Source organism: Aedes aegypti, chromosome 1 (assembly GCF_002204515.2).
Source record: "Aedes aegypti strain LVP_AGWG chromosome 1, AaegL5.0 Primary Assembly, whole genome shotgun sequence".
Classification (NCBI taxonomy): domain Eukaryota; kingdom Metazoa; phylum Arthropoda; class Insecta; order Diptera; family Culicidae; genus Aedes; species Aedes aegypti.
The window spans coordinates 213,357,879-213,372,827 of NC_035107.1; positions in this window are offsets into that span (position 1 = coordinate 213,357,879).

Consider the following 14,949-nt stretch of genomic DNA (forward strand, 5'->3'; position numbering starts at 1 on the left):
TCAACAGGGGGTCCGCGGACCCCCGACCATGAAAAAAGCACGCTGAAATGAACACCTCACAGCGAGCTGTTTTTTCGCCGTTACCAAGGTTGAGAAACAGTGTTTAGAGCATTTTTCCCATCCAAAACATTGAAAGAAGTCGAGAGGTTAAGAAAATATCAAATTTTGTTATGATTTAGCTATAGAAAATGACATTGTTTAATTTTAAAAATATTGAGTTATATATTTGTTTTAGCTAGTTTTTGTTTAATGTAGAGGAAATTTTGTTATTTAAACTACTAACCAGCTAAAATTATATAACATATAAATAATAACATATTTTGTTAGAAGATACGTTCTAACAAAATATGTTATTAATTAATACGGACACAATTCACGTTGTATATTAGGGTGGTTCAAAAAAACGTGTTTGCTCCACACCGCTCATTCGATCCCAGATCAATTTGTGAGTGTCCTCTCAAAATGTGAATTCATTTGGATGAAAACTGAGACGGCACAAGCTCTTCAAAGTTTTATGGGAATTACTATGGGAAAAGCAAGCAATTGGTAAAATTTATATAATTTTTGATAATTTTTATATACAAGTTTCTCCTGAATCGGCACTTTTCGGCAGCTATACTTATTATACTTTGATTCCTTATTAGATCAACGAAAGGTCCAAGACTATAAAATAATCTGGTCTCATAGGGCACATTAATTTCAACAATTTTTGGATAAGCATGGAATTTTGACATTTAATAGTTTTTTTTTACCTTTTGTATGATTACAGTATAATAAAAAAAAATGCTGCGATTTGTTTGTATCACATAACTTTACATTCATACAATACCTTTGTCACACTAAAAACGCAAATTTTTGCATCAAATCGGAGTAGCCAAAAACAATTCGATTTCGATCACAGTGCGTGAAAAACTTGAGAACAAGTAATAATGTGTATTCGATGAAAACAAGGTAGTAATAATAGAAAAAAATGCCTGTTGAACCCAATTGCTATCATGTTTCAAGCATTAAGATGTTGTACAATCTTCTTCTTCTTCTTTCTGGCGTTACGTCCCGACTGGGACAGAGCCTGCTTCTCAGATTAGTGTTCTTATGAGCACTTCCACAGTTATTAACTGAGAGCTTTCTTTGCCGATTGACCATTTTTGCATGTGTATATCGCGTGGCAGGTACGAAGATACTCTATGCCCTGGGAATCGAGAAAATTTCCTTTACGAAAAGATCCTCGACCTGCGGGATTCGAACCCACGACCCTCAGCATGGTCATGCTGAATAGCTGCGCGTTTACCGCTACGGCTATCTGGGCCCTGGGATGTTGTACAAAGTAAACTTAGTAAAGATGGCTTCGACACGCTTGTTTAGTTTTGTGGTATAATAAATAGCAGAATATTCCATGTTAATTGATTGCCATGTGAGCTAACAAACGGTAAAAAAACATGCTCGTTAAAAAAATTTTGAAATTGATGTGCCTTGTGAGACCCGATTATTCTATTTCCATGCCGCATTAGCTGATATAATAAGGCATGCAAGTATGACTGCCGCAATGTGCGGTAAATGGTAAAAAATATATAAATTTTACCATAAATCATATCTTTTGATGTGATGATTTCACAGCGTTGATATAAGCGGCAAAGTCGTGTATTTTTGTAATATATAAATTGTTTTCAAACATATCATGTTCATTAATTGCACTAGGGGCATGGAAATGGAAAAAAATTGATATTTAAGGTAAAATCATTTAAATTTTAAAATTAAAGCCTGATTCGCTGCTGACGAGTAATTTCTTGGCCTACCTTGATGCATGGGAAACTCCTGCAAGGAATCGCTCAGGAAAGCGCTTTTTTCTTATCGCAGTACGCAGTTGAAACAAGCAAACGGCGAGAAATTTCTTTAGCGATTCCTGTTTAGCAGCAAATCAGGCTTAATCGTGAAAATTAAACCAAAAACCTCAAGTATGTTTAGGAAAGTTATTCAAAATAAGAAGTTCAAAAATGTTGAATAGGTTATAATCGTCTAAAAAATTGTCCTTCGATTGTTTTTGGTCGGGTGCCCATTTAGTTTAATTTAAAATTTGTTTTTCATTATTACCCGGGGGTGATATTTCAAAACAATGTCTATAATAGGTTTTAACCGTCTGCTTTCCGTTTTGTCTCACAGTGCGGTAGAGGCTATTTTCAAATTGAAAATTTTTTCAATGCAAAAACGGTAAATGAAAGCTCGCAGTTAATAAGTGCACATAAGAACACGAACGTGAAAAGCAAGCTCTGGCCCAGTCGGGATGTAAAAACAAAGAATAAAAAAGAATATAAAAAAAAATCTACAAGCTCCATCTAGTAATCGCAAAAAAAATCTCAATATTTCCATGAGTGGATTGTGCCATCAATATCAATTCATGGAGGTTTGACTGTATTTTAAGAAAATAAAAGTTTTTCCAATCTAGTAATAAATATATAGATCGGACGCTTAATTCTTTTTACATTTTCACCAAGTTGTGGCTGTTTGCAAGGATTTGTGTTACCCGCGAGCTAATTTTGAATAAGTTTCAACATGGTTTTGAATAAGTGCGACGTGACCCGTATGTTGTGGTTTCATGATGATTATCCTATATTGTGATATCTTGTGTTCTTGTAATACAGTTTTTCAGAAGTGTGATAATTATCAGAAATTTAGGGAAAGTTGAATCCAAAACTTCAATGTTGAAGCTTAGATAGTCTGAGAGGCTTCAAAGCTGACGCAAAATCTTAGAACTTCAGAAGTGCTTTTGACTTCTGATATTTATTAGTTTACGTTGAAATTAGTATTGTTTATCTCAATTAATTTCAAAAATTTAACACTTGGTGAAGTGGAGTCTGGATTTTTTTTATGAATACTGTTTTTGGCTGGGGATATCCTGAAATTTCACTGCGGTCTAATGTATTCCATAACATAATGATCCTAAAAAAATCTCCAGGTTCGGTCATTCATCTACTATATCAGATAGTTAAGAATACATACGAGAATTACGAGAATCATTATACCGTTCAAATCGCTCCCCACCACTCCCTGCGGAGATATCTTGCCCAAACGCGCTTCCAAGACTAAGGAATGGATTAAAGAAGATTGTTCTTGGCTAAGAGTGAAGAAGTTGAGAGTTGAAAAATGGTCGAAGAACAGCATTTTTGTTAGTATCTGGCTCTATGAGAAGGCCATGATGTTTTCTAGGTTTGAATATTTTTTCGTTTTAATATACAGTATTTGACAAAACATTTGCATCTTTTTCGATTTTCCATACAAAATAAAAAAATAAAATGATTCGAATGAAACTGAATGAAACATCAAATATAACTTGAATTTTAACATATATTTTTGAATATTTTTTTCCAATCACGCGTGTAACTAATGTGTAATTTTCGACAAAAAAATCTAGCCCTACAAAAACTGTCTTCGGCAAACTTGTTCATCTCGTTAAAATCTACAACTTATACCATGAAGCTATTCCATCAATAGATTTAGTTATGTCAATTATAAAAAAATCGTCAAAACAATCACTTTAGTCAAACCGTTACTGCTTTTGAACTTGTGATCGGAAAAATCATTCAAAAATATATGTTAAAATTCAAGTTATTTCTGATGTTTTGCCAAAATTTCGTACAAATCGGTCCATAAATAATTTAGATATAGCTTATCAAATTTGGTCATTTTGTATGGAAAATAGAAAAAGTTGCAAATGTTTTGATGAACACTGTACATTCTACGCATTAGGGTATTATCTCGAAAAACTTGACGACCCTATTTTAAGATTTCATCAAAAGCCTTTGGAATTGCATTTTTGCGTACATTACGGACCCGAGCCATATTTTGGGAGCATTTGAGAGGCCCACATAGCTAGAAAGGCTGAGGAGCACTGTTTTAATCGGTAATTGTAATCAATATTTATTTAATATTAATTTAATTTGCAAAAAGTAAGGGCGCTGATAATGTTAATCAAAATCATTAAATATTGGAATGTTTAATTTTTTTGAACTTGGAGAAACTACTAGGTAAAAATAGCCAAAAACACTTTGAACTAATATTGATGAAAACTTAAACTGCCATTAGGCAGCGTCCATTTATCACGTATTCAATAATTCGAATATTGTATTCGGAAATATGTCACTTTTATGGCACAGACAAACAGTTGTAACAGCTAGAAACAATTATCCATTATTAACGAAATCTTCCAAACGTCAACGCCTAATGCTTAAAATACTGTGTTTTGTCAACCGGGCACTATATGGCGGTAGTACGCAAACATCAAATCCGAACAAAAGCGATTCGAGCACCGTGTTTGAGCCACCGTCCAACTACCAAATATTAGAATAAAGTGCTGTTTTGCTGTACGATGTAAATAACTCAAATGTTACGCCTGCTTGTCTATGGTTATAATATGAATCAAAATCACTTCCAATCAAAAATTGCTAAAATTTGTGTTAATAGATCGTAAATACTACTAGGTGAAACAATTGCAAATAAAACAAATAAAAAATGTGAGCTACAGCATTATTAGAGAACTTAATGTAATGTAGCGATTATATTATTTAACTTTATGCTATCTCTATATAGGGTAATTGTTCTATGGTTCAGCTCACGTTTTCCGATAAAATAATATTGAAACATTTAATTAGTGTACCATTTAGGTGACACACATAAGAAGTATAAGAAAATTATACTTTAATTTTTCGGTATACCTAAGTTAAATAAATAGGTAAGAATGCACATGGAAGAGTTTCAAGAACGAATACCCTATTATCTGATATTTGAATAAGGACATTGCAAATTAAGATAACTTTTTTTTATATTTTTTTTTTCTATAGATCGTATTGACTATGTCAAATAAAACTAGTTACTATATTCTACAATCTACGAGGAGATATTTGTGGATTCATTTGATTACTCACGATGGTATTTTCTCTTTCCTCTGGAGAAAGCAGACTTGAGCCATGGTATACCAGCCTGGGGTCCATGAACAGCGCCGCGTGGTAGGCATCGTTATCAAAAATCGTTTTTTCTCGTGTTGCCATAGAGTCCAATATCTTGCTTTTGAACCTGTTCTGGTCAGAAAGCAAGTCAACGTGCATTTTTGCCTGTAGCCATTCCAAGTAAAACTGACTCAAAGGGCAGTCCAACTTTTGCACGCGAATGGAAGCACCCCTCAATGGACTAAATGCTTGAGCATACTCTGTGATGAACTTCCAGTGGGTGCTCAGATCTAGAAAGGTTGATACTGATAACGATAAAAATTAAAAATAACTAGAGCATCCTCACCTAACTCCGGATAATTTGTAGCCAGCCGGTCGAAAAATTCTCGTCCCTTCCGCAAGACCTCCATTAGAGCCGCGTACACATTCCACCGGGTGAGGTTTGGAATTGGTGGATACCTTTGTTGATTCAGCTTGAATGCTTCTTTATACTCCACTTTCTTGTAAGCCCTGACGACTGACACAATGTCTGAAATTACCGGCAAAACATCGCGGGTAGCGTCAGTGACTACTAGGTTAATGGTGTGAGCACCACAACGAACGCAGACCAGCTCATGTTCCCCCAGTAACTCTGTGAGATCTTCCACTTCATTGACCACTTTGTCGTCTTCATAATCATCAATGAAGTCGTCCAAGTCATCTGTAGCGTCATTATTTCGAAGAAAGTCTTCAATATCGTTGTTATCTTTGGATGATTCTCGACTTTCGCGCTGTAACTCGCGTAGCTCGCGCACCGCGGCTACTACGTTTTTTGCGTTGTCTACGGTTGCAGTATATAGTTGCCAGGATTCGATGCCGAATTTTTGTAGCAGTGCATCAATGGACTCCTTTATTGTCGTCGCTGTATGCCGCTTGTGTAATTCGATCATGCCTAGAAAATATATAAGCAAAATGCAAATGATGTTTAACGTTCAACTGAAAGCAGATAAGCAAAGTTGCGAACCAATTGTTAATTTTGTAAGGTTTGCATAAATCGTCCATAAATGACGGGGGCATCAAATTTTGTGACAAACCATCATAAGGTATTGAGTTCTCGCCGAGTGGTGTCACGAACACATGCGCAAATTTGCTGGTTGAAAATACTGCCATATGATTTTGCTGGGAACAGCTGATCTTTGTTTATATTTTCAACCAGCAATTTTTAAGTAGTGTTGGTGACATGTAACGTGTATGTACACGAGCGCAGAAACCACTATAGAACAATAGGTTACTATGGCCCTGTCATTTATAGATGCGAATTTCATGTCAAATCGGTTAGCCACAGAACTCGACACTCTTCGATTTGACTTCATTTTGTACATGTTTTCGGTATGGTGGATGAGTATTAAACTTAACTAGAATGGCCTATGAGTTTTGTTGGGATTTTTTTTATATAATTTTAGCTCCGAAACTGTTGATTTTAACCTTTCAGTCGTCGCGCGGTTTGCCGCCGTCAGAACCACCGCTCTGCTGTTGTGAACGAAAAGCGAGGTTTTTTTCAGCAGTGTTGTACTAAATACAACAGCGCGACGACTGAAGTGTTAAAGGAAAACGTTCTATGGAGAAGTTGTAGTGAAACGTTTAGAGTATAAGAAAAATATATAAATCGAAAAAAATATTATGAAAGGTTTAAAAATAAAATTATAATCTTAAATTACTCAAAAACGGAGTATATATGATCTTCCAAATTTTTTCCATATAATTTTGATAGAAAATAGATTTTTGAGACAAAGAAAATTTTAAAAACTTTGTTCTTTTTTGTTAAAATTAATGTGCTTTGATAATTAAATAATGATCCTGGAATTATTTTAAACCATAACGATTATCATAATTATTTCTCTAGAACTAGCCATTTTCGAGTTATCAGATATGAAAAAAATATAATTTAAACAATGAAATAGATTATTTTTGAGAAATCGAGTGTATAACTACTGATTAACTAATTACAATGGTCTATTTCATAATCAAACCAATAAATTTTTGCCTTAACTTGGAATAGTTCGAAGATGGCTACTTCTGAAGAAGTGATCATAATTATCATTATGGATCTAATAATAATTTCCAGATTATTATTCTCAAAAAGCATTTATTTTAACAAAAAAATGAAAATCAACCAAAAGTCGACCTCATGAAACTTAATCCCAAACATCTATTTTCTATCAATGATGAAAATTTGAAGAAATAAAATACAGTCAAACCTCCATGAGTCCAATATCTGAAGGAATCATTGACTCATAGAAACATCCAGTAACAGAACAGAAACGCTTTGGAACTGTTTGAGGACACCGTCATAGCAATAATGAAACTTATTTTTCGGTATGATTCCATGATTCAATATTGGGTCATGCTATATCGATTTATGGAGGTTTTATTTTTTTTGTGTAATTCTCTACAATTTCTCTACATAAAGTTGTCCTTTAAAAATAACAGTTTCGGCAAGAATTTCAATAAATAAATTTCATGTTAAAACTTATAGGCCTTATTTAGAAGTTACACTTGAGACGAATTTCATGTCAAATCGGCCAGTCGCAAAACTCGACCATTTTCAATTTGTAGCAAATGTTGCACATGTTTTTGGTATGGTAGAATAAGTGTTTTCCATAGAAAAATCGATCATTTTGACTCGAGAATAACTTTTGAAAATGGCCCATAAATTTTTGTATGCAACTTATTTGAAAAATTCTAACTCCAAAACTGTTGATTTTAGAAAAAAAAAAGTTCTATAAAGAAATTGTAGTGAACCGTTTGGCCTACAAGTAAAAAATACACACTGAAAAAATAATTCATGTATTTTCATGAAAAATTCAAAAATTACACTTAAATTTTGAATTACACAAAAATCCCATTTTTAATAATGTTAAATTATTTTTTTTTAATGTATTTTTTAAATTTTCACCATAGATTCTTGATCGTAAACAGATGTTTGGGACAAAGTTTCATGATAGATAAATTTTTAATAAATAAGTTTTTCTAAGAGCATCTTTCCCTGGCCACGATCACAGGGTTTGACGGTGCCAAAGTAGAAGGTGCACCATAATAATACCCGTCTGTGAAACATATCACCTTCCCAATACTTTGGCACACCTCCAACGGTTCATGATTTATCATGAAACGGCTGCATTCAGGCGGAGGATCGGTTAATATGTTTCGGCATATTATCAGGTCCTCTTCGAACGGAGGGACCGCCAGGGCTCATTAGTTACTTATAAACCAGTGCTGGTTGTTGATGTTTCAGTTCGTTTACACGAGTTGTAGCATCCTTTGTACTAATCTGCAATGGTGGTTAAGTTTCGAAGCCAACGTGTGATCAATCGTTTTATAATGTAACATAAGAATGGGTGTTTGGTGGAACTGTGCGTTACACTCGTCGTTATTAAATTTAGTGATTGTGAAGATGCTAATAGTTATTTTATAATAAAATCTATGGTGTTAAAAATTTAAAAATGAAAGTGGAAGTGATTTTGATAGTTTTTTTAAAAATATAATAATAATGGTGTGAACACTACTAATTTTATAATGGCCATAATACATTGTGCAATCATTTCTCTGAATATAAACTTTATTGCCTAGTTCTTCAAACGTGCATGATAAAAGTGTTAATAATTACAGCGAGTGCAGAAGAATGGATCGAAGTGATTTTTTTACTGTAACTTTCTTGATCATAGTGCTAAATCGTAGTTCAAAAAGTAATGACTCTACGGCAACAAAAATAATGATACATTTAAATTGAATATCTTTTAATTACTTAGTAATGCTAACAGATGGTAAATGGTATTTATATGAAAATGGTGTGATGTGAAAAGTGATATAATGGAAAGTATATCTGAAGTGTATTACGAAAGTTGATGAGTGATAATCGGTGGTATACGTGATAGTGTCGAAAATAAAAGTGACGATAGTGAGTGATGAAATGAAATGGGGAATGAGGACAATTTAATAAAACTATTTCGTTCTTCACTTTAACCACTCTAGTAGCTTTTCAGGTCTTATCATAGTTTTATAGTAGTCTGGAATACTAGACTGCAAAACTACGGCAAGGGCTGATTGCTGTTAGGGTACACAGTGACCATTTGAGCAACATTGCTTAGGAACGTCTGTGTGATGAACGTAATAGAGGCTTTTAAAAGCAAATGTTGGGAAGGAGCTTAGGGCAGATTGAGAGTCCCAGTACTACCCCTATCGCTACTGACAAAAAAAAAAAAAAAAAAAAAAAAGTTTTTCTAAGAACATCTTTGGGTTATTTTCAAAATTTTGGTTTTTGTCAAAATAAATACGTTTTGATGATACAATAAGAATCTTGAAATGATTCTGAACCATAATGATTATATGAGTAATTTCTCTAGCAGAAGCCATTTTTGAATTACAGTTAAACATCCATGAGTCGATGTTCCATTACTCGATATCGACTCATGGAACCATACTAAAAATCAAATTTCATGGTTACTATGATGGTCCCCTCAAAGAGCTTTCCATAGCATTGCTGTTCCATGACTCGATATTTCCATGAGTCGATGGTTCCTTCAATATCGACTCATGGAGGGTTGACTGTATATCGAGTTTAATGCAAAAAAATATTATTTACATATTAAAATAGACCGTTTCATTTAGTTATTCGCGATTCTTTATCAATAATAATACGTTTTCGAGAGTAAAGACCATATTTCTTTCTACTTACTCGTTTTCCTTGATGAAGAATCGCGAATAACTAATGAAAATGGTCTATTTTAATATTTAAATGAATGTTTTGCATTAAACTCGATATAATTCGAAAATGGCTGCTTCTGGAGAAATTATCCTTATAATCATTATGGTTAAAAATAATTTCAAGATTCTTATTGTATCATCAGAATGTATTTATTTTGACAAAAAAAAATCAAAATTTTGAAAATCGGTTAAAAGTTGTTCTTGGAAAAACTTTTTTGTTAAAAATTTCTCCATCATGAAACTATGTCCCAAACATCTGTTTACTATCAAGATTCAATAGTGAAAATTTAAGAAATATTAAAAATGGTGTTTTTGTGTTATTTAAAATTTAGGTTTTATTATTGAATTTTTTATGAAAAATTATAAAATAGTTTTTCAGTGTATATTTTTTTCTTATATTCCAAACGGTTCACCACAACTTCTTCATAGAACATTTTTCTCTAGAATCAACAGTTTCGGATTTAGAATTTTTCAAATAAGTTGCATGCAAAAATTTATGGGCCATTTTCAAAAGTTAGTCTTGAGTCAAAATGATCATTTTTTCTATGGAAAACACTTATTCTACCATACCAAAAACATGTGCAAAATCAAAGACTATCGAGCACGATTTTTATTTTTTCCGACTCATTCTGGATGGAATTCGTCTTGAGTCAAAATAATCGATTTATCTATGTAAAACACTTATTCTACGAAACTGAAATCATGTGTAAAATGCAATCCAAATCGAAGATTATCAGGCACGATTTCTAAGAATTTCGGCTTATTCTGGATGGAATTCGTTAAATCAAGCGTTCGCTAGAATAAGGACCTAAGTATCATGATGGGTTTTTCTTCATCGATCCTCTCTTTTGTAAATAAAGGGGATCAGATGTAAGTTTTCTGCATTTTTACACCTTAGGATGCAGAATTGCATCGCTGTCAAGCTGTAAAACTAGCATCTTGTAACCTTTATTCACAAAAGAAAGCTTCGATGAAGTGAAAACTATCATGGGACTTACGCCCGTATTCTAGCACACACTGGAGATGCGCACTTTTAGGGGCCATCCATCAATTACGTAATACAATTTTGAGCAGTTTTCAACCCTCCCTCCCCCAATGGTAAGACTTTTTGTAATTAAATTAAAAATAAAACTCCCACGTAATTAATGGTAGACCTCTTACGCAGTTCTAGTTTTTTAATTAAAAATAATTTTATATTGTATACTTACCCAGTGTTCTTTTACAAAGTTCGGTATTTTTGTAAAATTGCACATTGGTTCCCAAAAAGCTCCTGTTGTGTTTGGACACAATATCAAATTTGAGGGAAACAAAGTTGCCATTCACTTCATCTCTGATAATGTCGTCAACACTGTCTCTAACGCGACCGATCAGACGTGGAATATTTTTGTTATTCAAATTGATTTTAAAGGCTGACAACTGGTGATTTAAAATGTCTTTCATTCCTTCCCAATTTAATGAATTAAATGGGAGGCCGTGTTTTGTCACTAATTTAATTGCTCCACCAACGACTCTTTGCTTTTTGATCCTGACCAATACATAGTCAGTGGGCTCTTCCATGGATTTCACATTTCTTTTCTTCTCCCCATCCTCCGGAACTGGCTCGCCTAATTCCAGCAAATTGTACACTTTTGGATGGAAGGAACCGATGTGCCGGGCAAAGTTTCGAGGGATGAATCGCGTTTGAGAATAGGTGCATCCGGGTTCTGCCGCGCATTGGTGAATTTTGTCAATGACCTTCGACACTTTTTCAATTTTCTTTTTTAACGAGATATAATTTCCTTTAATTGAGTCCATCGTTTTTTCTCTATCGTTATAAGTTCGAAAAAACAAAAGATCACACACGCAAACCGAGAATTGATTTTGGAAACTCACATAAATGGCGATTTTAATGTTTTGCTCGCGTTCGACTGGACTGGACCTGACTGGACTATGCACTATGTGGAATTCAAGCAGGGTAACCAGATATTTTTTCTTACAAATCACAACACAAAATGACACAAAGGTCATCAATGTACAGTGAACATTTGAATATTGTGCGCACTTTGAAAATGATCTCGTAGAATAACTTGAAAACTCTTTCGAATTATGGATTCCAGAACGCAGACAACACCAAAATAAATGAGAGTAACAAAATAATTCCAGCAATATTTTGTTGCGTAACGCACAATATGTGCAAACTACCAAACTGGTAACACTGATCCATTGACCAGCTCGTTTCTCCCGCGATACGTGTTGCACCCTATAAAATTTCTAGTCAGCATCAAGTTCGATTTATGAATAAAACCGGAGTTTTTGTTGTCTAATACGGAATTTTAATATATTGCTTCGCGACTAAAAATGGATGTACCAACGTGCGAAGTTCGATTTTTGACCAACTTCGCTACGTCGCGAGTCACTTCGCTATAGTGCGCATCTATGTCCTCCGCCGTGTGCATTATGCGCACTATTGAGAATCGAGTTGCGACGTGGCGAAGTTGGTCATTTTCTAACGCGAAGCAATATAACAAAAAAGGTGGTAGGAATAATTGCTCTTATTTGTAATAAAAATATGAGTAGCAAACAAAAACAAAAGTTTTTTTAAATTTACTTCGCAAAGTTTTAGTAGTTGTTTTTTTAGAGTGTGCAACTGCTACGGTATGTGACATTTTTGATTCATTATGTATCATTCAATGTTTTGCAACTCTCCGATGTACGATCGGTAAGTAATGAAGATGTGTGTGGCTCACTACTGTATACATTCATTGAACTTGTTGTTCGGTGTTGTATTTGGATATGTTGTATTACGAACAAGACCCGATCGGCACTTCGTGTATTCAGTAAGTGTTACAACAAGTGAACATTCTCATTCACTCAAGCAATCTGATACTTCGTTCAATTGTGGTTATATGTTCGTGAATGGTTAAAACTCTGACACATAGGGGATCACTGCCATACTGATCCATTTCCAAACACTGGAACAATGTGAAGGGACCCATACCAAGGTGATGGTGTGATTCAATAAAGCACTCAGTGAAGATCGTATTTCGCGAAGGAAATACGAGGAGTGCTTTACCGCCCGCATAAATATGAACCATATTTGTACTGTATCCGAAACTCTCCCCAACAATTTATAACAATATCTAAACAATTCTATATAACGCCAAAAATAACAATATGCTTACCGTATCATGAATGGTTTTAACAGTTTGGGGAATGGTTATTGGACAAAGTACAGTATGGGGAATAGGCGGTTAAGTTATGTAACCATTCAAAAACGCCGATTTTCCCGAACAATTTTTTTCTGTTACAATTTGCCAAATTGTCCATATACCATCCATTTTTTGATCAATTTACAGTAAAGGAAACAGTTTCAGAATAGTGCAACTATAAAGTTCGAATGAAACTAAATAATGTATGTGTAATAGTATGTTTACAGTGTGATATGGTATTTTTACCGCAAATGATACTGTTCCTTTATGTTTATATTATAAGCAATGAAAAATAGTATTGCAAATTTTGTTTTATTTTTTATTATTTTACTTGTGCATACACATTTTATTCATCCATGACCTGAATAACTGAGGAAGTTACATAAATTGATTTTAGGGCCTGTTCACAAATTTCATAACGCTAAAGCAGATGGATGGGTGTCCTTGAAATGTTACAGGTTCTACAAAATTCGTAGAATATTCGTACAAAATGCGTTACGAGGGGGTGGGAAGGTGTCAAAAATGACCATTTCCGACGTTATGAAATTTGTAAATGAACCCTTGTTAGATTTTCATGCGCTACTTTTAAAATCTTTTGCACTTTGTCACTATTATACTGATAACCGCTAACATGCTCCCGAATCACCATCCTCACGGATGTGGGTGTTCGAAATGAAAACTGAAGAAAACATCGGATTCGTCTAATTCCCTTCGTCAACGGAAAATGACTGCTGTGGGAGAGAATAAAAGCTTTTACAAAACAGAAAGAAATTATAAGATATAGAGGAAATATTAAAGCATGAAACACTTACCAATGGATTACGATCAAGCACAGATTTTGAAGATTCGTTCAGATCGCTGGATTAACAACGGATTCTTTTCACTCTAGTTTCTGCTAGCAAAACATAAACAGAAATAAAACACGCTAAAAACCATTTACACACATTTAAGTTTTACTTGGCTTTTAAAAATATATATATTATTCAATTCATTTGATTTAAAACATAAAAAACATAAAAGTAGATGGAGTACCGTGAACCTTTTAATTCCGCTCCTAAATGCTTATCTTTGACAGATACGCGTATTTCGACTACCACTTGCAGTCTTCTTCAGTGTCAGTTACTCGTAGAAGACTGCAAGTGGTAGTCGAAATACGCGTATCTGTCAAAGATAAGCATTTAGGAGCGGAATTAAAAGGTACACGGTACTCCATCTACTTTTAAGTTTCTCTATTTGAGATTCTGCTCAGAGGATTCGAACATTCATTAAAGAGATAAAAAACATATAAGACCACCATAAAAAAAATCTTTGTTCCACATTTTTCATCGAAATGTGTGATGCCATGAAACAACTTTTAATTAATAATTGCGTGAAAGCTAAATAGCATGTGTGTAAATTTTTAAGCGTGCCTAACAAATTGATGAAAATTTTCTCACATATATCAATGCGTTCAACAGTTTGCCAAACTGTTAAAAAATAGTAAAATATAGTTAAATGCAAGTGTGTAAGTGATGTTCGCCTCATAAACACAAAAACCATTCGACGAACATTGCATAAACGTTTCCACTATTTTCCACAAATTTACATCCCCGTACTGTTCAAAAATATCTGAGCTTTCAAACATATTGTCACTATTTGATTTGATTTAGTCAAGCTGTTCTTTACAGTATACAGCTTTGGGTTCCTTATTGTTTTACAACATAACAACTGTTCGCGATACGCTAACCATTTCAGTTGGAAGACATTTGTGGTTTTGACTATAAGACAAATTGGATTTTTCTATGCGGGCGGCCTCATTGAATGTATAGCCTCAATGGAGCTGAGGCTATCCGTAAAAATAAAAAATCAATCAGAGGGAAGAGAGGCTATTCGCTCTAATGCATAGTGTATAGCCGCTAATTCTGCGACGTATACCGAACAAGGGTTTTGAAGTTTGTGGGCGGCACTATGAAATACGTTATAAACACCAAATCCAGTGTAATCATTTGTTTTTGACCCATCAGTGTAAAACGTTCTGTCACTGCGGACATGACCGAACTTGTTTGCAAAAATTAGTGGAATATACTCCGATCGGAGATGAT